General features: G+C 34.7%; 1 pseudogene; it reads right to left on the bottom strand.

Annotated features, from left to right (window-relative positions):
• Positions 1 to 25,603, bottom strand: part of LOC113909305 — a 48,822-nt pseudogene extending 23,219 nt beyond the window's left edge.
• Between the last annotated feature and the right edge of the window lie 396 nt (positions 25,604 to 25,999).

The following is a 25,999-nucleotide window of genomic DNA, read 5'->3' as shown; positions in this document are numbered from 1 at the left end:
TTGTTTGACTTGTGTGTAGCTGCCATCTGTGTGTGGATCATGGGACCCTAACAGTGTTAAATCTCTCAAGGGCAGAATGTTTTAATTTCTGAATCTATAACATAGGCTTGCCAGAACCATGCTCAATAGAGACCTAACAGACAGCTAGTTGTTTTTATTAAATAAGTTGACTTACATACTACTGATGGGTAGAGTGTCTTTTTGGGGAAGTTATTTTACATCACTGTGTCTTAGTTACTTTTCTCTCTGTGAAGCTATTCCATCTGTTAACTTCTTTTCTATAATTATAGTTCAGAATTGATCAGGTTACATTTGATCATTGATAACTTTTACTTGTAGAAGACAAGCGCTATATAAATAATTATTCAACCAGAGGAAAAGTTCTTAGTCATGTGCTGGCCTTTCCAGTGGATGACTATACATAGATAATACCTGCAACAGTCATTTGGTATGCATTCCTTTAATAAAAAATATAACAGATGCTTTTGTTTTTATTTAAATTAACATGAATATATTGCCTCTGTTCCTTAAATATCAGTTCTCTCTTCTCTCTTATTTAGATCACTTTATATTTCCATCTCCCTTCTTCCGTGGTTTGCTATACTTCTCGTCTCAGTCCAAGGTATTACTTCCTGATCTTTGTATTTCCTTTCTCAGCTCATAGAGTTTCTCACCACCTGGAGTGCAAACGCTGTCACATGTATTGATGGTTTTCATATTATATGTTGACAGTGCTACTACTCAGGAGTGGGGACGTGGTCAAAAAGACAGATATGACTGTTCATCTTTTCCACAGAATATTGCTGTGATAAGAAACATTCACAGGAGGCTTTTCTGTTTTTGTTCTCAAGGTAACTTTGGTATGTACACCTTACTTTTTATTTCCCAAATGTATACTTTTGCTAAGTTTCTGAAGGCTTTGCTTGACATCATATCCTAGTGTTTTGCTTCTGTGAGTTTTACTTAGCAGGCATGCAAAGAAATAGTGGTGTTGACATTCTCTATCTTACTTAGAATATTTTATCCAGGGCCCAATGTACTGTGTAATTTAATTTTAAATAATAAATTGAATACAAATGGAAATAGTGTGCTGTCTTCCAAAACACATTTCCTAGAGCCCATTTCTTGAGATTGCTGTGACTATCAAAGGATACCTTTGTAGAAACATAATCTGTTGTACCACTCCATTTTTGAATGTGCATTGGGAGGGCAAGATCCAAGATAAAAGGCAATCACATTGTATTTTAAGCTCTTCAACAATAAAAAAAATCATGTGTCTGTAATGTGATTTTCTATAAAGATTTATCCCATGAAATTACATAAAATTGATTTCTTAATTAATATGTATAAATACAATTACTGTTGTATTGACTATAGACATCAAGAGCAAAGAAAAATGGATTAAATTGAGTAAAAATGAATAAAGTAGGAAAAAATAGCATAGAATTAGAGGGGAATAAAGGGGAATCTGTTTATAAGCTTTGGTTGGAAAAATAGTTATAAGACAAAATGTAGAATACTTAGTAGAAGAAATAAATATAATCATATCAAAGTTTTAAAATTTCTGTTTAAATTAGACACTATAAAGTCAAGACAGGAAATACTGAAAAAAATGTTTACAATCTCTTTTTTCACTTCCTTATTCATTCTTCCAGTAAACATTTATTGAGCATACAATATGTGCCAGGTATTGTTTTAGGTCCTAGGGATCTAGCAGGGAACAAAGCAGATAAAAAAACCCTCTGCCATCACAGAATTTACAATGGATCAGTATTCAGAATATATAAAGATCTCCTTCAAACAACAGAACACAAAACAAAACAAAAGCACAACAGGAAAATGAGCAGAGGAAATGAGTAGGTAATTCAAAGGTAAAAGTACATAGGACCAGTAAACATTGCACCTCTTAAAACCTCATTGCAAACAGTGAATCATGGAACACTACATCAAAAACTAATGATGTAATGAATGGTGATTAACATAACATAATTAAAAAAAGTAAAAAAAAAAAAGAAAATAAAGGAATGATTCTCCAAAAAAAAAAAACAAACCTCATTGCACCTCTTAAGTATAAATTAAAACAATGAGATAGCAAATGTTCCTCAGAAAATTGGAAACAAGTAAGAAAGATTGAAAATCCAGTGATAGTGGTGGGTGGGGTGCAGGATATTTTCATGCATTTTGGTACTCAAGTAAGTTGGTAGTCCTTTCGGAAACAATCTGGTAGAACCTTCCACCCAACTCCCCTCCCAAGTATATATCTGCTATGGACTGAATGTGTGTCTACAAAATTCATATGTTGAGGCTCTTACTCCCAATGTGATGGTATTAGGAAATGGGGACTTATGGAAGTAATTAGTGTTAGATGAAGTCATGAGGGTGGGTTCTTTTAAAGAGAGACATGAGGGAGCTTACTTTCTCTGTCTCAGAGAGGTCACAGCAAGAAGCCTCCTCTCTGCAAGCCATGAAGAAAGCTCTCAGCAGAACCTCACCATGATAGCACCTTGATCTCAGACTTCCAGCATCCAGAATTGTGGCAAAATAAATTTCTCTTCTTTAAGCTATCAGTCTATGGTATTTTCTTAAGGCAGTCTGAGCTGACTAATACAATATCCTAGAAAAAAATAATGTATAGTCATGTTCATTGAGTTTTTAACATTTTTTTCACTGGCAAAAAATGGAAGATGAACAACTAGAAAACAATGAACAAAGTGGCAATAAATACATACTTATCAATAATTACTTTAAATGTAAATGGATTAAATGCTCTAATCGAAAGACAGAGTGGTTGAATGGCTAAAAAATAAGACTCGTTATATGCTGCCTACAAGCAACTCATTTCAGACCTAAAGACACATGCCCATTGAAAGTGAAGGAATGGAAAAAGGTATTTCATGCACATGACTGTGAAAAAAAAAAGCTGGTGGAGCAATACTCATATCAGACAAAATAGACTTTAAAACAAAGACTGTAACAAAGACAAAGAAAGATATTACATAATGATAGAAGGATCAGTTCAAGAAGAGGATATAACATTCATAAATATTTATGCACCCAATACAGGAGCACCTAAATATATAAAGCAAATATTGATAGACATAAAGGGAGAAATTGACAGTGATATTAAAAATGGAGGATAGGTGAGGGAAGATGAATAGATGGAGCATTTTTGTGACAGTGAAAATACTCTGTGTGATACTAAAATGCTAAAAATACATAAATACATGCCTTTATGTATTTATCCAAACCCATAGAATTTGCAACACCAAGAGTAAACTCTAATGTAAACTATGAACTTTGGGTGCCAATGATGTAGAAGTGTAGATTCATCAACTGTAGCACGTGCACCACTCTGGCGCAGGATGTTGATAATGGGAGGCACTATGCATGTGTGGGGAAGTGAGTATATGGGATATCTCTGTACCTTCTGCTCAATATTGTTATGAACCTAAAACTGCTCTAAAAAATTTAAGTCTTTAAAAAAACAAGAGAGAATAAAACAAAACAAACACAACAAAATGGAGGTAACCCAATTATCCATAGTGGGTGGATTGTTAAAAGATGACAGATTCACACTTGAAGTATTATAGCAGATCTCTATTACTGACAGGAAAAGATCATTAAGAAAACAGGTAAGGAAAAAAGGTTAATATTTTCGAGGTATAATTCTTTTTATGTAAAATAAACATAAACATACAAGCAAAAGTCACATATTTTATATGTATATATGTATTTATATATTTTATATATACATATGTCAATACATTTAATAGTAATGCTAACAGCGATTGTTCATCTAGTAAGAGAAGGGAAATTTGATAGAAATCCAAAGAACCTTTACCATTATCTAAATTATTTGAAATCCTATGCAAGGATGAATTAACATTGTAATTGTATAATTAAAATTATTTTAAATAAAGACAATTGCAGAAAACTAAAAAAAAAGTCAATGAGCAAAAAAGAGAATTGGCAGCTGGGAGTATTATGGGGATTGAGTGCTCCAAAGTACAAGAACATATTGCCTAGTCAGGTTTGTCTGATGTACTGGTTATATGTTGAAGAAATAAGAAAAAAAACCCTGAAAAACTGAACTGGAAATGTTTGTGTATGGTTTTTAGGGTTGGACTATGTTATGTGGATTAAGTTTTAAGCAGAAGTATGAGGTTATTGGACCTATATTTTACGAAGTTTTACCTGTTTGTACAAGATAGATTGGAGAAACTAGAGATGAGGTTTGAGGCGTGTGTGTGTGTGTGTGTGTGTGTGTGTGAGTGACAAATTACTGTATTACATCTCACAAAACAAACCTACAAATATACTACTGGTGGTCAGATTGTGCAAATAACTGGACACACTTACACATTTCTGTGTCTACATGATTTTTCCATCTTGGCTACTGCTATCTTTTATATATACTTCAGGAAATTTCAAGATGTCAGAATTACTAGAAGTTAGCAAAAGTTTTTACTTGGTTTTCAAGAACACTTGTTCTGCTTTTTTTCAATTCCCTTGACTTACATTCTTAAGAAATCCATGAACTTTATATCAGGCCAAAAAGACAGATGATACCTACTTCAGTGTCTATTTCAAGATATCTTTCTCACTTCTTAAAAAAAAAAAAAAAAAGATGGGTATTGAGAAAGTCATCAGTCACCACTGCCTTTCCTCTACTGGTGATAGAGATGGAGTCAGTCAACCTGAGCACCAGCCCAGTCAGCAGACTAGAAGGGACTTTTGACTTAAGAACAAATTTCATGATATAGTTCTCCCTCCAGAATGCATCCTAATTTTAACTGTGAACTTCTTAAAAACTTATTGTTTTTAAGAAGGGAAGTTGATGTTTTTATCTCAGGAAAACTGCCTACCTTTTTCTATGCTGTTTTTCATCGCTAAGGCTTTTTCAGGTTATCTATCTCATAATTTTAATACAAAACCACATTTCCCAATTGCATTCGCACCTCCTATAGCATGATTTTATATTTAATTAATTAATTAGTATTTGAGTATAGTTGACACACAATGTTACATTACTTTTAGGTGTGTAACATAGTGACTCAATATCTCTATTAGTTATGCTATGCCCACAAGTGTAGCTGCTATCTGTGACCATATAACATGATTACAGTATCACTGACTATATTCTGTAGGCTGTGCCTTTTATTTTCATGACATTCATTCTATAACTGGAAGACTGTATCTTCCACTCCGCATCACCCATTTTGCCCTCCCCACAGGCCCCTCCCCTCTGGCAACCCTCAGTTTGCTCTCTGTACTTATAGGTCAAATTCTGCTTTTGGTTTCTTTATTAATGTGTTTTTTTAGATTCTACATATAAGTGAAATTATGTGGTATTTGTCTTTCTCTCTTTCACTTATCTCACCTAGCATTATACCCTATAGGTTCATCCATGTTGTTGCAAATGGCAAGATCTTATTCTTTTTATGGCTGAATAATATTCCATTGTGTGTATATATACCACATCTTATTTATCCATTCATCTATTGATGTACATGTCGGTTGCTTCCATATCATAGCTATTGTAAATAAAGCTGCAATAAATGTAGAAGTGTATATACCTTTTCAAATGAATGTTTTCATTTTCTTTGGGTAAATACCCAGTTGTGGAATTATTGGATCATATGGTATTTCCATTTTGAATATTTTGAGGAACCTACAAACTGTTAGCCACAGTGGCCGTACCAATTTACATTTCCACCAATAGATGCACCAGAGTTCCTTTTTCTCCACATTCATACCAACACTTGTACCTTATCTTCTTAATTTTAGCCATTCTAAAAGGTGTGAGGTGATATGTCATTATGGTTTTGATTTGCATTTCCCTTATGATTAGTGATGTTGAGAATCTTTTCATACATCTGTTGGCCATATGTATGTCTTCTTTGGAGAAATGTTTGTTCATATCTTCTGCCCATTTTTAATTGGATTATTTGTCTTTTGGTGTTGAGTTGTATAAGTTCTTTATATATTTTGGATATTTATCCCTTATTGAATATATCTTCTCCCACTCAGCAGGTTGCCTTTTTGTTTTGTTGATGGTTTCCTTCACTGTACAAAAGCATTTTATTTTCATATAATCCCAATAGCTTATTTTTACTCTTATTTCCCTGGCCTTAGGAAACATATCTAGAAAATGTTGCTATGGCTGATGTCAAAGAAATTATTACCTATATTCTCTTCTAGGATATTTATGGTTTCAGGTAGCACATTTAGGTCTTTAATCCATTTTGAGTTTATTTGTGTGTTTTATTTGTATGTTGTTAGGAAGTAGTCCAGTTTCGTTCTTTTGCATGTAGCTGTCCAGTTTTCCCAGCACCACTTATTGAAAAGACTGTCTTTTTCCCATTGTATATTCTTATCTCTGTTGTCTTAGATTAATTGGTCATTAAATGTGTGTTTATTTCTGGGCTCTGTATTCTGGTCTATTGATTTATGTGTCCATTTTTGTGCCAGTACCATACTGTTTTGAATATGACAGGTTTGTAGTATATCTTGAAATCCAGAATTGTGATTGCTCCATCTTTGTTCTTTTTTTTTCAAGATTGCTTTGGCTATCCAGGGTCTTCTATCATTCCACACAAATTTTAGAATTATTTGTTCTAGTTTTGTGAAAAATGGTATTTTGATTGGGATTGCGTTGAGTAGTATGGACATTTTAATAATATATGAGTGTGGAATATCTTTCTATTTATTTATGTCATCGTCAATTTCTTTCATCAGTATTTTGTAGTTTTCATAGTATGGGTCTTTCACCTCCCTGGGTAAGTTTATTCCTAGGTATTTTATTATTTTTGGTGCAATTATAAATGGAATTGTTTTCTTAATTTCTCTTTCTGCTACTTTGTTATTAGTATATAGAAACCCTACTGTTTTATTAATTTTGTGGGAACTTTTTTCTGGGTATTAATTTTGTCTCCTGAAACTTTTCTGAATTCATTTTTTTACTTCTAGTAGTTTTCGATAGAATCTTTAGGATTTTCTATGTATAGTAATATGTCATCTGCAAGGAATGACAGTTTAACTTCTTCCTTACCAATATGGATGCCTCTTATTTCTTGCTTTTTCTCTAAGATCAGGAACAAGACAAAGATGTCCACTCTCACCAATCTTATTCAACATAGTACTGAAAGTCCTAGCCATAGCAATCAGACTAAAGCCTGATTTTAAAAAGTTAAAAAGAGAAAAAGAAATCTGTTTTCTGTAGCACGTATTTGCTGCTACATACCTGTCAGGTTTTCAAAGGTGAAATTAAATTGGGGATGATAAATGAAGGTAGTGTTCTATTGATCTCTTCTTTTTTCAAATTCACTTAATTTTCCTTCTCCCCTCCATTATCAGTCTCCTACCTCAAACAATACCAGTGTCTGCTGCTCACACTATATTTAACTGGACAGACATTTGTTCAGTGCCTACTAATGCAAGTCCCAGAGCAAGAGAGCAGTCTTGTCTTAATTATGGTTGAGAATCCACATTTAAAAATATCAAAAAAGAAAAGAAATATAGTGGCCAAGAGTTTCTTGAGCACAGGATACTTTCATTCAACAAATATTGAACACTGGGTGCTAGGGACACAAACATGCTTTAGATGGCAACTCTGCCTTTGAGGGGCTCAGGTATACAGGGAAGCCTAAAGGTACACATGCAATTATAATACAATATCATAAGTGCTGTAACAGAGGTGTTTAAAGATTCTGCATAAGTTCAGAATAAAAGCAGACTCTGAATTCATGTGGAGAGAGGTCAAGGAAGGCATCATAAAGATGACACTCAGATGATCAAAGGAGAAGTGCAGTAAAAAGGGAGTTTCAAGCAGTGTGCATGCCATGTGTCAAGGTAGAGAGAAGGAAAACACTTATTATTTGGAGAAAGGAAAATTGTTCAGTGTAGTTAGAAAATAGAGTTAGGGGGGCATGTGGGTGGCTCAGTCACTTAAGCATCTGCCTTCACCTCAGGTCATGATCCTAGGATCCTGGTATGGAGCCCCGTGTCATGTTCCCTGCTCAGAAAGAAAATAAAGTTAGTAGAGGGGAGTTTGGGGAAAAACTGAAAGTGGGGAAGGGCTGGGTGGGGTGCTCCTGCTGTTGGGAATGACCATTGTTCTCAATGTTTTACATGTTCTCTAACATTAACTCATCACAAAAATGTTAAGTATTATTAGCCCCATTTTACACAAAAGAAATCTAAGCCCAGATAAAGTAAAAACAAAACCAAAAATATCTCAAATTTACATAGACAGAAAATGACAGAGGCAAGATCTGAATTTAAGTCTAACCAAGCCTTAAACTCTGTATTCTGATTCATGGAAGAGAAGACAGTTAAGGGAAGTTTACTTGTGAAGAGCCTTGTATGCAGTGGAAATTTGAATTTTATGTATATGCAGTAGGAAGTCAAAGAAACATAAGTAATAGGAAAGGAATAGTCCATCATATAGAAAGAGGAAAGCATGAATTTTCCAGGATTTCTTTTGCTAATATTAGTGCTATAGTCATTAGTATGAGTTAAAGATTTGACTCAGGTCATACAATTGGGCGGGAACAAAATATAATTAAATTGTTCTATGGAAGTGGATGTAGTCTTCTATATAGAATTAAACTAAAATTATCATTTAGTTTAGGAAAGCACCCTGAAAAAGTAAAAAAGCTAAAGCTAGCTGACTGCAAGATTTTCAGTACATTCTCAGCTCCTTGAAATTTAAATGAATTAAGAACAGAGACCAACTCAAATACATTTGTAAAAGCACTGCTTCTGTGATTATTTAGGGTTAATGTCAACAACACAGGATCCAAACAAACCCAGTATGGCACAATGACTGTCTTAGCCAGGTTTTTCAGACTTGGTGATAAATTCAAAATCTGTATAAATTTAAAACAATTCTGTATAAATTTGTTACCATTGGGTGGAAATCAGTACATTACTGCCCTATATGTATTGATTTTTATCTGAAACAAAAGGCATACTGTAATCTGTTGTTCTATAGGAAATAAAGTACAAATCAAGAAGGGTCCCTATATTAGGCCTTATGATGTCCTTGAACTACGTGCAGAGAAACTCAATTGATACATAATGGTTTGTTATGTGTCAAATGCCTTTCTTTCTTTTCTTTTCTTTCTTTCTTTTTCTTTCTTTCTTTCTTTCTTTCTTTCTTTCTTTCTTTCTTTCTTTCTTTCTTTCTTTCTTTCTTTCTTTCTTTCTTTCTTTCTTTCTTTCTTTCTTTCTTTCTTTCTTTCTTTCTTTCTTCCTTCCTTCCTTCCTTCCTTCCTTCCTTCCTTCCTTCCTTCCTTCCTTCCTTTCTTCCTTCCTCCCTCCCTCGTCTCCTCTCTGTCTCTTTCTTTTTTAAAATGAGTGAAACCATTGATAAGATTGATGCATTAATCTTCTTATATTATCCTCTATTGCAAAGTATGTATGTGTTATAAAGGAAATCTTAAAATACTGTTTCATATTCATATTAGTTATTCATTAGAAAGTCAGAGTTCTGATGCTTCTACCTTCCTTGAAGCAGTTGTAGTTTATCAAGAGATCTTTAAAGAGATAACAGCAGGACAGGGTGTCCTGGTCATGAAGAGATACTTATCTGACACATAACTTATGAAGATGCCTTCTTTACTCCCCAAATCTAGTTTTAGATTCTTGCTATATATAGACAGCTTGGTCTAATTGACAATCTGTAGGATAAAACACAATCTTACTGTCACCCTTATAATAGAGATGGTTTTGAACCAAGCCAAAAATGTTTCAGAGATGCCCAGGATAACTCTGCTAAGAGCTAGGGTTCGTGTTTTTTTTTTTTTTTTCTTCTTTAAAGTTATTTATTTTTTCCCTTGCAGCTGACTTGGGGATCTGTAATTTACAGGTTGCCATGGAAAGGAGTCACATGTGTGATTTCCTATGGCAAAAGTGGCATCTTGTGAATGGTGAATATTCAAGGTGGCACCAGGCTGGCTCATCTATGCCGAGAATAATAGTTCATCTCTAAAACAACCAAAATCTTACTAGTCATAGTTGTAGCAGAGGGCACTGTTTCAGTGAGTTAAAAAACAATTGCCTAATACATTTTTCTACTCTCTGGAATGTGCCTGGTTGGACGGAATAAGTTCTCCAGTGCTGGTGTGTCATTGTGCATATTTACATTTTGACCAGGACACATTGATTTCTTTTTTCAAACAACAAGTGCAATATTAATAAGAATACTGACTTGATATATTAGTGTTAATTAGTTTTTACTCTGTCAAAAATCACCTTTGCAATTTTTAAAGCAATCATGAAATCTCTTTGTAATATGCTGGGTTAGAAACCAATATTTGTTTAATTTAGTTGAGCTGTCTGCAAAAAAAAAACCTCACAAGATTAATATGTTAAACTATTTTCATCATTCTGTGGATTGTTTTTCATTCTTTACAAGGAAGAGCTATTTAAGTTTTAGTTTTTAATATATTTCTCCAATCCTCATTCTCCTCACCCATTTCTTACCTCTTTCACTTATTAAAATAGATTAGCAGATAGTAGGATGGATGAAATAGATATGGAAATTGCCAAACGGTATGCATTCTGAAGATGTACAATTTCAGAGGTCAAGACATTAGAGAAGTCACCATTATGTATTAATCAGTATTTCTATCATGTTTTGATACACTTTGCACTTGGCTTCCTCTGACATGACTAATAAAATAGATTTATTTTAATGACTAAGAAGTTCTAGTTACAGAAACACAACAAGAAATTTCTTGTTGTTTTTGACTATTTAAAAAAAATTTTTTTAACTTACTATTGATATGTATGGTTGGAATTCCCATTCCAATTCTGTTACCATAATTCAGGTCTCAATTCATCGTCTCTTTCAAGATTTATGAATCTAGATAGTTATTTTCTACTGTTCTCTGATCACTTTGAATGACTATACTTATATGCCTTATCTTTTATATACCATTTTCATAAATACAGCTTCTTTTAATTCACTACTCACCACTGCATATTGATATATGTATGTCTATCAACATACTACCTTTCAAACATTACATATGAACAACACTATTTCTTTCTTGTTTCTAGCTGCCTTGATCACAGAAGACCTAGAGATTTCACCTGAAGTTTATAGAATTTGCCTTAAGTAGGTATCCAAGACAAGTGCTAAAATGAAAAAGGTAGAATCACTAACCCTCAAAGACAACATCCCTAATCCCCCATAGTAACATGCAAAAAAACTCCATTCCCTTGGGGTACCTGGGTGGCTCAGTTGGTTAAGCTTCTGCCTTCCACTCAGGTCATGATCCCAAGATCCTGGGATGGAGCCCCACATTCCACACACCCCCCACTGGGCTCCCTTCTCAGCGGGAGGACTGCTTCTTCCTCTCCCTCTGCCTGCCACTTCCCCTGCTTGTGTTCTCTCTCTCTCCACCATGACCCCGTCAAATAAATAAATAAATAAAACCTTTAAAAAAAAAACCCTCCATTCCCCAGCTCCCCCACCACTTAGTTTGTGCAGAGAAAGTGTCATCATGAACAATTTTTAGGTTTTTGTCAGATTTAGTTTTCCAAATGCATGTACATGAAGCCAGAGAGTGACTGGGTAGAATCCCAGCAGAGTAAGATAGAACAAACCAAACAAAAACAAAAACAAAAACAAAAACAAAAAAAAACCTGAGACTGAAAAGAGGGAGAAATGTGAGAACTCAAGGGGAAACGCTAAAATGAAACCAGAGGGAAGTACTAAAGAAGGAGAGAGAAACATTACAGAGTGAGAAAAGAAGTAAAAGAAAAATGAACAGATTGTAGACAGAATCATTCTAGAACTGAACATATCTGAAGTGTCAGGCAATACATCTCTAAAAATGTATTTTGGAGTGCAGTAATTTCTTTTTAATACTAGACTATTCTCAAGTGTTATGAAAGACACATGAGATTCAGTGTCAATTGTACTCTTGGTATTCATTATTTCTGTATGGACACAAAGGAAACCACAAAGCTAATAAAAAGAGGTAGAAGGCAGTTTTTATAAAAGGGGAAAAAGAAACAATGTGTTGGCATTACTGGAAAAAGCATTTTAGGAATACTACTATTCTAATTGCTTAAGCATCTGTGCTCTGAATTGTAGGCAGCTTTGATGATATTATTGCCAAACACTGATTTGAAATCAAATCTCTTGGACATTTCTATTATATTTCTAAAAAAGCAAAAGAATTATATGTCATGACCTAGTGAGATTTATTCCAGATGTGCCAGGCTGGTTCAACATTTGAAAATTAATCAATGTAAATCATCATATAAATTGACATAGCAGAAACATTTGACAATATCCGTTAACCATTCATTATAAAAAAAAACTCTCAGCAAACAAAAAATTAAGGGGAAAATTCTCAATTTTCTTAAAATATCTATAAAAAATCTACATAAAACATACTTATTAGTAAGAGACTAGATGCCTTCAAGATCAGGAGGAAAACAAGGATGTCTTCTCTCACCACTCCTATTCAACATCTTACTGGAAGGCCTACATAGTGCAATATGACAAGAAAAGGAAATTAAAGGGATACAGATCAGAAAGGAAGAAATACAACCATCTTATTCACAGATGATATGATTATCTATGTAGAAAATCCCGAGCAATCTACTAAAAAGCTCCTGTAACTAATAAGCAAATACTGGGAGATAGCAGTATACAAATTTACTATTATTATTTTTGGAAAAAAATACCTTATCTATTAGAAGAGTTAAGAGTAAGAAAAATAACAGATTCTATTTTACCTTCATTTATTCTTTCTCTGATGTTTTTTCTTTTTTAGAAAATGTAGATCTGAATTTCTGATTTAAGCATTTTTCTTTTCTCAAACTTTTAACGTTTCTTTTTGGGCAGATCTGCTGATTATGAATTCCCTCAGCTTTTGCTTGAGAAAGTTATTTTTTTTCTCCCTTTTGAATTGAGTTCAAAATTGTTCTTTTACCTGCCTTTTAGTAGACCTTGTAATTTTTGTTGAAATCTGCACTTGATATATTGGGTAACAGGAACTGAAGTAAATAGGCATGATGGTTTATCTTAATGTGATAGCAACAGTTGGACTATGTTCAATACTTTCTGTAGTTGTTGGTATCAGAGAGTTTAAATTCCTCCAGCATCCTTGTTTTTGTCTCCTCTGTTGTCTTTGGGTTTCCCTAAGACCTCTTTCTTAAATAGAGTCTGAACCTTGCATTTCTTTCAACTCAATCCACTATTTTTATACTGTTGATGTGGTAGTAAGGACTGGTGGAAGGGAAGCATTCTGTACTCTGATGATTGAATCTTTTAGTGGGCTTATGTCCCTGAAGTGACCTTCACAGGTGTTTTTCACATTCATTTTCTCTCCCACTTAGGTGAGACAGGAAGGCTAGGAGAGGGCTGAAGTTGAGTATTTCCCTTCTGTCTATGTGAGATAGGACCCTAGTAATTTTTCACTGGGGAGTAAGGCTTTGTTATAGTGTATTTTGAAATAGATACTTTCCTCCTTCCCCAGTCAAAGAAATGAGGTGATTTTTCTTGGTTCCTCACTGTGAGAACCTGGTGGCATTCCTGGAGATAAGATGCATAAAAGTGTGGTGGCAGGATACAAGATTAATATACACAAGTCAATTTCTTTCCTATATACCAGCAATGAACAACTGGAATATATAAATATATTTTGAAATGTAGAAAATTCCATTTATGATAATGCCAAAAATCTACTTAGGTGTATATCTAACAAAATATATATAGGATCTATGTACAGAAAACTATAAAACTGATCAAAGAAAATTTAAATGGAGAGATATTTTAAGTTCATGGATTGGAAGACTTAATATTGTTAAAATTTCCATACTAGGCAAAGTGATCTACATATTCAGTGAAATCCATGTCAAAATCCCAATTTTTTTGTGGACATATGAAAAACAATCCTAAAATTAATATGGAACCACAAAGGACTCCAAGTAGCCAAAATAATCTTGAGAAAGAACAAAGGTAGTGGCATCACACTTCCTGACTTCAAGATATATTACAAAGTTACATTAATCAAAAGAGTATAGCCCTGCTATTAAGACAGACATATAGATCAGCAGGATAGAATAGAGAACCCAGAAACTTACCTCTGCATATATTGTCAACTGATCTTTGATAAGGGTGCCAAGAATACGCAATGGAGAAAAGATAGTCTCTTCAATAGATGGTGTTGGAAAAACTGGATATCCACATGCAAAATAATAAAATTTGTTCCTTATCTTATACCATACATAAAATTAACACAAATGTGTTAAAGATTTAAATGTAAGATTTTTGGGGGAAGAAAACTGGACAGCCACATGCAAAGGATGAGAGTGGACCACTATATTATACCATACACTAAAACTCAAACATGTATTACAGACTTGAAACTGTAAATCTCTTATAAGAAAACATAAGGGAAAAGCTCACATTGTTCATGGCTATGACTTTTTGGATTTGACACCAAAAGCAAAAATAAACAAGTAGGATGACACCAAACTAAAAAACTTCTGCATGGCAAAAAAACAAAACAAAAAACACCCAACACCCTGCCCAAAACAAAATAAAACAAACAAAACCAACCATCAACAGAATGAAAAAGCAACTTACAGAATGGGAGAAAATGTTTGCAAATCCTATATCTGATAAGGAGTTAATATCCAAAATATATAAAGAACTCCTACAACTCAATAGCAAAAAACCCCAAACAATCTGATTAAAAAATGGGCAGAGAAACTGAGTAGTTATTTTTCCAAAGGAGACATACAAATGGCCAAAAGGTACAGGAAGAGGCACAATACAACTAATCCTCAGGAAAATGTAAATCAAAAACACAATGAGACATCACTCCACACCTGTTAGATGGCTTGGTGAGGATGTAGAGAAAGGGAAATTTGTGCACTCTTGGGAATGTAAATTGGTGCAGCCCCTATGGGAAATAGTTTGGAGGTTCATAAAAAAATTAAAAATAGAACTATCATATGATCCAGTAATTCCACTGCTGGGTATATATCTGAAGGAAATGAAATCAGTATCTTGAACAGATAATCTGTATTCCTGTGTTTAATGCAGCATTATTTACAAGAGCCAAAACATGGAAACAATCTAAATGTCCATTGATAGTTGAATGGATAAAGAAAATATGGTGCATATATATGGAATGGAATATTATTTATTTATTTATTTATTTATTTAATTTTTTAAAGATTTTATTTATTTATTCATGAGAGAGAGAGAGGCAGAGGGAGAAGCAGGCTCCCAAGGAGCAGGGAGCCCGATGCGGAACTCGATCCCAGGACTCTGGGATCATGACCTGAGCTGAAGGCAGACGCTTAACCATCTGAGCCACCCAGGCGCCCGGAAGGGAATATTATTTAGTCATAAAAAGGAGATCCTGCCATTTGTGACAACATGGATGAGCATTGTGTTAAGTAAAATAAGATAAAGACAAAAACTGTATGATCTCACTTATATGTGGAATCTAAAAAAACCTGAACTTTCAGAAACAGAATAGATTCGTGTTTGACAGAGGCATAGTGGTGGGGGAAATGAATTAAGGTGGTCAAAAGGTACAAACTTCCAATGATAAGTAAGTTCTGGGATGTAATGTACAGCATGGTGACAATAGCTAACAGTACTGTAATGTATATTTGTAAGTGGCTGAGTAGATCTCAAAAGTTCATATCACATAAAAAAATTGTCACTGTGTGAGGTGAAGGATGTTAACCAAACCTATTGTGGTGATCATTTTGAGATACACACACACACACAGACACACACACACACACACAGACACACACATATAAATATATGGTCATTATGTTGTTCACCTTAAACTAATACAGTGTTATATGTCAATTATATCTCAATAAAACTGGAAAAAAAGAATTACATGCTTTTTACTATAGTCAGCCAAAGTATAATTTTATATAACAGAGAGACTCTGATATTGATTCCTATATCATTAGAGAACTGATAAAGTTTTGGCTAGGTGTGACCAAGACAATTAGTTTTGCTCTCCTAGGCCTGAATTGAATTCTCTTTGACATGAACTACAATTTTTAGTAGTTCTCTTCTGAGTGTACACTGAACTTCTTGGAAAAGATTATCTCATTTTGAGGTAATAATAGCAAACATTTATACAGCATTCACCATGGAACCAGCATATTTCAAGTGTTTTAAGGTGTTAGTTAACTGCTTAATGCTCACAACAACCCTTTTGGATGGTTGTTACTAATATTTCTGTTCAACAAGGGTGGGAAATTATTTTCACATTCTATAAGGGGCAGAGAAGGGCTTATGAAATTAACTGCTAACTATAGAGTTCTCCCTAAAGATGTGACTTTGGGTTATTGGAGTCCATATTACTATATTACTACATTTTTAGTTTGTATATGATAGTGTTCAATATACAGGTTTTATTTTTATCTTTTTTGTGATTAACAGGTCTTTTATTGGTAGTGAACTAGAGCAAACAATCAGAATAGTACATATGCAGTATTCAGTACACACAGTAAAAATTAAAGAAATTCAAAACCTGTATAAAACAAACACTAGAGAAAAATCATACAGCTTAAGAGATACAGTGGTAAAGGTCCCCTCCATCCTTTGATTACAGTGTGTACTCTATACCCAATAGAACTTACCACACTTACCAAATAAGAAATACAGACTTTTTAGTATTGAGTATATTTAAGAGGATTAAACACATTTTCTAAGAATCTTGCAATGACAAATAGGTGACCCTTTAGCTGGTAAGCAGACTTAAGGGGGAAAGTGGGGAAAGGAAATTAATATTACTTTTTAATAATTTCCCATTTTCCAAACACTGTTTTCATAACAGAAATGTTTTACACTTGCACAATATTAAATACTTTATTATACATGGAAGCCTGTCGTAGGCTGATTACATAAGACTGCCTACAACCAGTGGTACTTTTCTGATATCAGAAGAACTACATAAAATTGAAATATCACCAAAAGTACATAAAAAATCAGCATAAACATCAAAGTACATTAAACAATATAATCAGGAAAAAATACAATTAATGCACAGGTTTTAAATAACAGTTATGTTCAAAAGAAAGCTTTGTTTCCTCTGAAATGTTCAAAAGAATGCTGCCTGTCTGCTCCATATACCATTTCAAAGAATGACCAACTTCTGCTTGCCACTATCTCATTGCTGTCTGACCTCAGCTTTCAATGTTCTTCAACATTCTGCCCTCTGAGTGTTCTGCCCCAGCTGCTATGATGGAAAGGAATTCTAACCCGTTTCCTGTGATTGCAAGACTATCTTCTTGATTGAGATCCAAGAGGAAAACTGATTCTCAGGCCACCCACACCTCCCCGCCAGGCCAGTAGGCATCAGTGCTCCTTAGTTGTGTCCTTGATACAATTTTGAACTTAAAACTTTTGACTTACCTAATGAAAAGTATTTGAACACAGATTTCTAAGATACCAAATGTTAATAAGAACCATCAAATACCTAGTAATGGTTTCTTTGCTTGATCAAAGATCTCCACAGGAAGGAGATTGGCAATTCAGTAGGTGGCACTTTTCCCACGAGCTAAAACTAAAGCAAAACCCCAGGAATTCAACCCACCCTGGGAACAGGTATCTTTCCACTGAGAAATGGGACAAAGGAAGCATTTATTTATGGTATTAAAAATATTTTTTTTGAAGTGCTCAGGTGCGCTGGTTAAAATCCAGTTTGGATAATTACATTCTTTTCACAGAAGTTCCACCTACAATTATAACTGCCAACTCCAATTTTACCAACAGTTTGAATTCTAAATAGTCTCTTTTTGACACACATTGTTTTTGAGTTTCATTTTGCAATGACTAGCCAATTGCCCTCCCCGTCCCACACCTTCTCCCTGTAGCTAACTGAGATGAAATAGCACAGGAAAATATTTTGGGGTATAATTAAGTGATTTGAAATGAATGGCACTATATTAAAGTGATGTAGTACTTATTAAAACAATCTGATTATGTAAACTCTCATAGATTTTGGAATTTTTCTGATGATGAATACCTTTTGGCTTTTTCATTTGTGATACCATGCAATATATCACAACATGGTGTACTATATTTTTTTCCTCCAAAAAATAGTTATGTTTTATGATTCTCCTTTTAAATACGTGAGTCTATCACTTGCCTGATGAAAACATATTCATGCTGTTCATATTCATTACATATAGCATGACATAATGTACTTGAAAGATAAAGCACTTTACATGGAAGACATAGAGTACTTCACTACACATATATCAAATCCCTTCCATGAACTGAGAAATACATGAAAGAAAGTTTGTTTTTGTTCTCAAAGAACTTATGATTTTTAAACTGAGAGAATCAAAAATACCAGGAATTTTTCTTAAACCTAATATTCAGAAGAGATAAGTTATATCTTAAGGTCAAAGCAGTTTTTTTTTAAGATTTTATTTATTCATTTGAGAGAGAGAGAGAAAGCACAAGAGAGGGGAGGGTCAGAGGGAGAAGCAGACTCCTCCCTAAGCAGGGAACCCAATGCAGGACTGTATCCTTGGGACTCCCAGATCATGACCTGAGCTGAAGGCAGCCGCTTAAGCGGCTGAGCCACCCAGGTGCCTAAGGTAAAAAAAGTTTTGAGAAATAATCTCATTACTGTCCCTCTGTTTCCTCTGTTCTTCCATCCTTTCGTACCTCATTCTTATTCTCAAATTTCAGAGAAACACATTCTAAGTTTCTTATTCTTCCTACCAGCCTCTTTTGCTTTAGTGTTTTGTGTTTTCCTTTCCTTACCTTGCAGCCTCCTCTAAGACTGAGTATGTGTAATGAATTTCAACTTCCCATTATTACCTATATAATGCATCATAATCACTGTTCAGATAAACCAAACTAAATCTTTTGGAAACACTGAGAACTTTAAAAAGTACAAAGCATAGTCATTCAATGACTACTTATTGTGCAATCATTTTAAGACATATTTAGAAATGTTAGATGCAATGACTGTTAATTTACTTTTAGTTTACCAAACCAAAGCCTATGTCAAATCTCAAGCCTTCACAGCACTACTAGAGTAAAGTTAGCTTATACATCTGCTCCTCCTATTCTCTGTCCTGAGTTTCAGTCATCTAATGCCAACTTCTTCAGATGTCATTGTAGTCAGCAACATCAACAGTACCCGAGCCTCCTCAGTAGTCTGTTATCTCTCTTTCAAAGTATATATCAACCCTATTGCCAGTCTCCAGTTCCAACTTGTATTCTAATGGTAGCAAGAAAGTAAAATTAAATCCTTGTTAGTACTCCTTTTCATATAGTGAGGGAGGAAAACAAGCATATATTATGAAAAAACATGTTACTCATCTGGATGATGTAATTCAGAGGCTATCTTTAGGTTTTCCTATCTCAAAGTAAAGGCAACAGGCAAGAACATAGAAACTATTGTAGGGGCCAAGGGCAGGCCACCCCAAGATGGCTACTTTGCATGAAGATTATTTCTGAGCTAAAGGCAAACGAGACCCTATGACCCTCAAGAGAAATTTTTGCTCCTCCCTTTATGTAGAAGAATCTAAATTGGGGTCTTTCCCAGAATAAGGATTATTAGCAGAGATACGTTTTATCTGAGTGACCCATCTATATGGCAGGGCAAACATCTAATTACCAAACATCTGCTCTTCTTTTTATTGCCCTGTGAAGTACATTCATCTCCTCAGAAGTCGCAGATTCCTTTCCCCTTCTCCTTGGTTCAGGACGACCTAGATACCTCATTTTGCCTGACTGTCTTTGGAATTTCCAAGTCTATGTGTATTTCTCATACATAAGCTATTAAATTTAATTTTCTCTTATTAATCTGTCTCATGTCAATTTGATTCTTAGTCCAGCTGGAAGGACCTTTGAAGGGGACAGGAATTCTTGCTCCTGGACACTATGAAACTTGAATAAACGAAATCCATATTTGAAAAATATGGAGTCAGAAGGTTCTAATTAAAGTTGTCTTACCTCAGGCAATGGGACAGTTACATACCTGTTTGATACGAAATGCTCTCAAACATCTGAAAGAGCTGTTTAATACTTATCAACTGACAAGGACTCCCTTCTTGACCAAACTTCAATCAGATTCTTTGAGCCCTCTTCTTCTTCTTTTTTTTAAGATTTTATTTATTTATTTGACAGAGAGACACAGCGAGAGAAGGAACACAAGCAGGGGAAGTGGGAAAGGGAGAAGCAGGCCTCCTGCTGAGCAGGGAGCCTGCTGAGCAGGGAGCCTGATGCAGGGCTTGATGCAGGGTTCCATCCCAGGACCCTGGGATCATGACCTGAGCCAAAGGCAGATGCTTAATGACTGAGCCACCCAGGTGCCCCTGAGCCCTCTTCTTGGTTAGGCCCTATCTTTGGCTGGCTGAGCCCAGTTTTGGTAAAGAATACTATCGAGCTCACTTTCAGCAAAAAATCCTGCTAAGCCAGTTTAGCAAGAATCCCCCTCCCTTGATATCCATCATGAGCTTTTCCCCCCACTCCTGATGTATAATTACATTCCCCTTTGCAATTTTCTATTTAGTGACTCCTTTACCATGCCTATTTGCTATAAATCCCAGCTGCCACTATTATATTCAGAGTTGAGTTCAATGTTTCTCTCTTATTACAATAGTCAGGAATAAAGTCTTCCTTGCTGTTTAACTACACCCAGTACAATTTTTCTTTGACAGAATCAAAGGGTGAGCTTGATCCAAATATCTTCAATCCTAGCCTAGCACAATATGAAGCACCTACCACTTTTATAGATAGTTTTTGAGTGATAGACTTTCAAAAATACAAATATATAAGGTAAGAGGAGCATGTATTAACATCTGTTTGCCTTCAGTAGGGTATTTAAGGGGTGGCACACATGACAGGTAAATTTTAATCAGAAAGGAGGGTTCTTCAAAATTTTTATAGGATTAGGAGTTTATCTGATGAGAGTAGGTGTCTATCTAAGACCACAGTGGGGGATTCCAGGCAATTTGGCTTTGGAGTGGAAAATAGCTCACACATGAGGTACAAGTTGTCAAAAGGGAAGAAAGAAGGAAGACTATAAAACAGGAAATATTTGGACACCAGAGATGGCAAGGATATAATTGACATGGATTTTGCTGTTCCTCAGGTTTGTATACTCTTACTACAAAATAAGGTCTAGCAAACACCTTAGATGGCACTGGAAAGAATAAAGTCACAGATAGAGGATTCCCCTCATAACTTACTGAGCTTTATAAATGAAGGAGAACTTCATTTCTCTCAAGTCTGACCCAGGGATCTTAGCTGAAAATGTTGCTTGTTTCCCTTAGGAAATATAGAGGCAGGGTGGAACAATACCATTGGCCATTTCAGTCAAATACTGAAAAATTTTAACAAAAATTAGGCAAATAAGAGATTTATTTTTTTTGTAGTTTATAAAACATTTAAACATTCTCATTCTTTACATACTCTTATTATCAGTAGGATATGCCATTTAGATCAATTTTCAAGTATCTGTGAGATCATTTTATCTGTTTAAATGTGAATAGCACTAACCTACTCAGAATAATAGGGGAGAAAATCCTGACAAAAATGGCACTAAAGCCCTTTATAGAGATGTAAGTCTATAAAAGTAATAACGAGAAAAAGGTGAATGTTACCCCTAAATTCTAGCAGTATATTTGCTTTGGCAGAAACAGAAATGATCCTTATGCATTAATTTTATCTTAGATTATACAAGTGTGTACATCAGAATCAAAAGCTGCTTTCATGGCTCCTCCCATTAAATTTAGTGGGTATTGTCCAAGTGTGTCAAACTGGTCAGATATTGCCAATTCCAGCAAAGAATCTGATGAGATTCTGACCATTTGAAAGTAATTAAAACAGAACAATAAACACAAAGCTCTTCTACTCCCACAGCAGAATGCTACTTTTCTGAATGTAAAGTGGGTATAAAGGACAATTGTGTTGCATAGAGAAGTATGAATAGAGTCAGGAAGTCACCACTTATGCTCCTGCCTAGCAAGCACTTCAGAGGTCACCCAATCAGAAATCACTCAGGAAGTCTTTTCATCTCTGCAGACATATGGTTAATTATAAAAACTGAGACTGAGACTGACACTGAAAAAGGCTAAAAAGCTCACGGTTTGTAGAGCAATGCCTGTGAATGAACACAATTATCACATGAGTCTTCCCACTTTAAAACAAGAATGTTTTAGTCTATATGTAATATAGTTAACAACTATTGTACACACACCTAATGCAACCTGATTCTCTAATGGACAAGTTCTCCCTCGTTGCTCCCACAAATTTGACAGGTCAACTTAAACAGGAATTTTCTTGGAGGCTTGCCATCTTGCTCAAGTTGCCAGACCCATGAAACTGCTTTAACAGATTTGCAAGGAGCCTATTGATCTGCTCAGATTCATCTTCTGGAACGTGCACAGCTTCTGTCTTCTCTGCCATCTTTCCTCCAATATGTCTTTGTTTCATTTTCCTGGGGGTTTCCCTTTTCCAAATATATTCACTGTAAAAATGACCTTCAATAAATCCATTTCAGCACTTTTCCATAAGTACAAAAAATCCATTCTTCATAGCTCTAAAAATCAAGGTTGAATCTTCATAAAAGAGCCAAGCACTTCAAAGTATGGCTACATTACCTTTGTACTCTTGTTTATATGTTGTCTTTGTGGTTTAAAAACATTTATAACTTTCACCTTATTTCACTTACTTAAGATTAAAATGTCCATTGAAAAAATAATAAAAAATAAGTTTGACTCTAACTACCACCTTCTAGTTTCTTCGTTATGCCATCTCTTTCCTGAATGAATAGACTACTATACCCTATTTGACCAAGATCACACCAAATTTAGTACATAGGAATGCCACCTAAGGGGTGCCTGGATGGCTCAGTCAGCTAAGCGGCTGCCTTCGGTCTGGTCGTGATCCGAGTCCGGGGATGGAGCTCCACATCAGGCTCCTTGCTCAGCGGTGCCACTCCCCCTGTTTATGCTTGCTCTCTCCCCTCTCCCCCGTGTCAAATAAATAAATAAAATCTTAAAAAAAAAGGGAATTGTAAACAGAAATGCCACCTAAAACCTCATAATATTAATGTGGATTTTTTTTTAAAGTTTAACCCAGGATAAGACTTTGTCTTTCCAATATTAACTTAAGCTAAATTCAAGATGAAGCTACTGAAGTTTTCCTAACTTTTGATATTATGGCATTGTTTTAAATATGGCTAACAGCTACAAAATAAAGAATGTTATTTAAATGAAATTTTATAACTTGATACTCTTATGGATGCATATAGTCCAATGACTTCCAGCTACAGAGAAGATACAGATGAGCCATCTCCAATACATACACACACACATACACACACACACATATATAGGCATACAAATATCACATACATTTATTATATATGCATTCACAAGAGATAAAAAGCTAGAAGACAATAAATAAACCCTTCACGCATATAATAAGCACACGTGCCTTCTACTCGCACTATTCAATTTAAAAGTATTTTCTTGCTCCTCAAATATTGTTTATAGTCCTCAAGTGAAAAAAATTCTCTAGAAAAGGGAAACCTGTGCACTGGTGGTAGCAATATAAATTGGTGCAGCCACTATGGAAAAGAGTATGGAGGTCTCTCAAAAAATTAAAAATAGAACTACCATATAGTTCAGGAATTCTACTGCTGGTTATTTATCCAAAGTTAAATGAAATCGCTATTTTAGAACAGATATCTGTGCACCTATATTCACTGAAGTAGCCAAGACATGGAAACAACCTAAGTGTGCACTGGTGGATGAATGGATAAAGAAAATGTGGTACATATATACACAATGGAGTATCATTCAGCCATAAAAAAGAAGGTTATCCTGCCATTTGTGGCAACATGGATGGACCTTGCGGGCATTATGCTAAGTGAAATAAGTCAGAGAGCAAGACAAATAGTGAATGATTTCACTTATATGTGGAATCTAAAAAAATCTGGACTTGCAGAAACTGAGAACAGATTGGAAGTTGACAGAGGTATAATGGGAAAAATGGGCAAAGTTGGTTAAAAGGCACAAACTTCCAATGATAAGATGAATAAGTTCCAGAATGTAATGTATAGCACAGTGACTATATTTAACAATACTGTACTGTATATTCGGAAGTTGCTAAGAGAGTAGATCTTAAAAGTTCTCATAGCAAGAAAAATAATTTTGTTAAAATCTGTGAGAAAAAATTACTTCAATTAATCCATATTCTGGAATCAACAATTGTTGGGTTGTTGATTGTACAAACTTTTCCTAGCCATCCTGCTTAACTGGAGAATCTGACACTAACAAAATATACACTCTTGATTGATAGAAAACAAAAACAACCAGAAAACCAAGAAAACCTTCTCTACAATATTCCTAAAATGCCATTCTTCATGAAACTTCCATGATAACCTACCACCACCCTCCCAGATGACTGAATGTATTTTCTACTTTGAACTGTCAAAGCAGTGTGAATCTGAACCATCCATCTATTCACCTGTCTGTTTTCTTACTCATTCAATCCATAGTATTTTCTAATGTATTGCTGGAACTGTATTAGGTGTTTAGGAAAACATGTACCAATCCTTGCTATAAATTAGGAACCTGTGGTCTATCACTGGGGATGGACAGTAATTTCACAAAAATCAAACACATTTGTAATTATAGAATTGAATATTATTTCTTTTGTTCCTCTGCTAGAATATGAAAACATTAAGAGCAAGTACTGTGCAAAAGGATACTGTGTATCCTTTTATAGTTTCTAAAATATTATTTGCACCAAATAGCTATTTAGTTAAATATTAAAAATTAACAAGGCTTTGTATCTAATTCTGACCTAATTTTAATGAAAATTTTTGTCTTGATGATTTTTATTCTTCCGGGACAGTTGTTCTGCTTGAGAATTCTAGTTGTTAGGAAATTTTATCAGGTAGGAACTAACTTGGCTTTCAGGCTAATGTATGAAAGATTTCTGGTGATGACTATGGAAGTCAGAAAAAAAATACTCAACTATAGTTAAAGTTTCAGTTATGTTTTTTGTAGAGAGTTGTAAAAAATAATTGTTTTATTGTAGAATACAAGTATGTATAGAGAAAATTTCTCTTGAGTATACAACTTGATGATGAAATTTCCACAAAGCAAGTATCTGGAATAAGCATCCAGAACAAGAAAAAGAACTGTAAATCCCTATGCCAATACAAAATCATAGGATGATTTTGATCCTAGTTGGCAAAACTCACTTTATACAATGACTATCACGTTGCCCTGCACAGATAATATTTTATAAGAATACTAAATATTCTAAAAATTTTAATACAATCTGCCTGATTTCTTTTAGATAAAGGGGCTATACTTATTTTTATGCTTGTACTATTAAGTAAAGTAAAAATGTGCCTCTCATAGCAAGTGATTTCCCACAAATACATACCAGTTGAATACTCAAATCTGTGCTGGAATCCTTTGCCCTCTTGGTCTTCTGTTGCTCCTGTTTTGACAACTCCCATGACTGAGTGAGCCTGTCCCTTTGTCTGTTCTCAGAGCTTCTGACTATTACTGGACTCACCATAACTTCATGCTGGGTGTTCACCATGCTGAGAAATTCTTTGTTTCATCTCTTGTTGACTTCTATTTGGTTACTGGAAGTGGCAGTTTCCAGTTGGTTTGAATTCTGCTTTAGCTCACAACTCTAACTTTTAGTACTTTATTTGGTTTGTATTTACAGAAAAGTGTGAATTATAATTTTTAAATTTGATTCTCACTTAATTTTTCTCCTCGGTGTTAATGTTCTACTTGGCCTTTTTATTCCCTAATTACTCAGCAGTGTTCTTTACTCAATTCTAGTTCTTTTTGACTTTCTGTAGCATTCTACACTGTTATGCCTCTACAATACCTGTATATATTGGGTACAAAAGGAAGTGCTCCTCTTTTCTTTCCCTCTATTCCTTCTTGCATGTTTCTCCTTACTTGGCTTCCACCACACTTCGTA

Source organism: Zalophus californianus, chromosome 6 (genome assembly GCF_009762305.2).
Source record: "Zalophus californianus isolate mZalCal1 chromosome 6, mZalCal1.pri.v2, whole genome shotgun sequence".
Taxonomy (NCBI): domain Eukaryota; kingdom Metazoa; phylum Chordata; class Mammalia; order Carnivora; family Otariidae; genus Zalophus; species Zalophus californianus.
The sequence above is the reverse complement of the archived record's forward strand: the minus strand, read 5'-3'. Positions and strand labels throughout refer to the sequence as shown.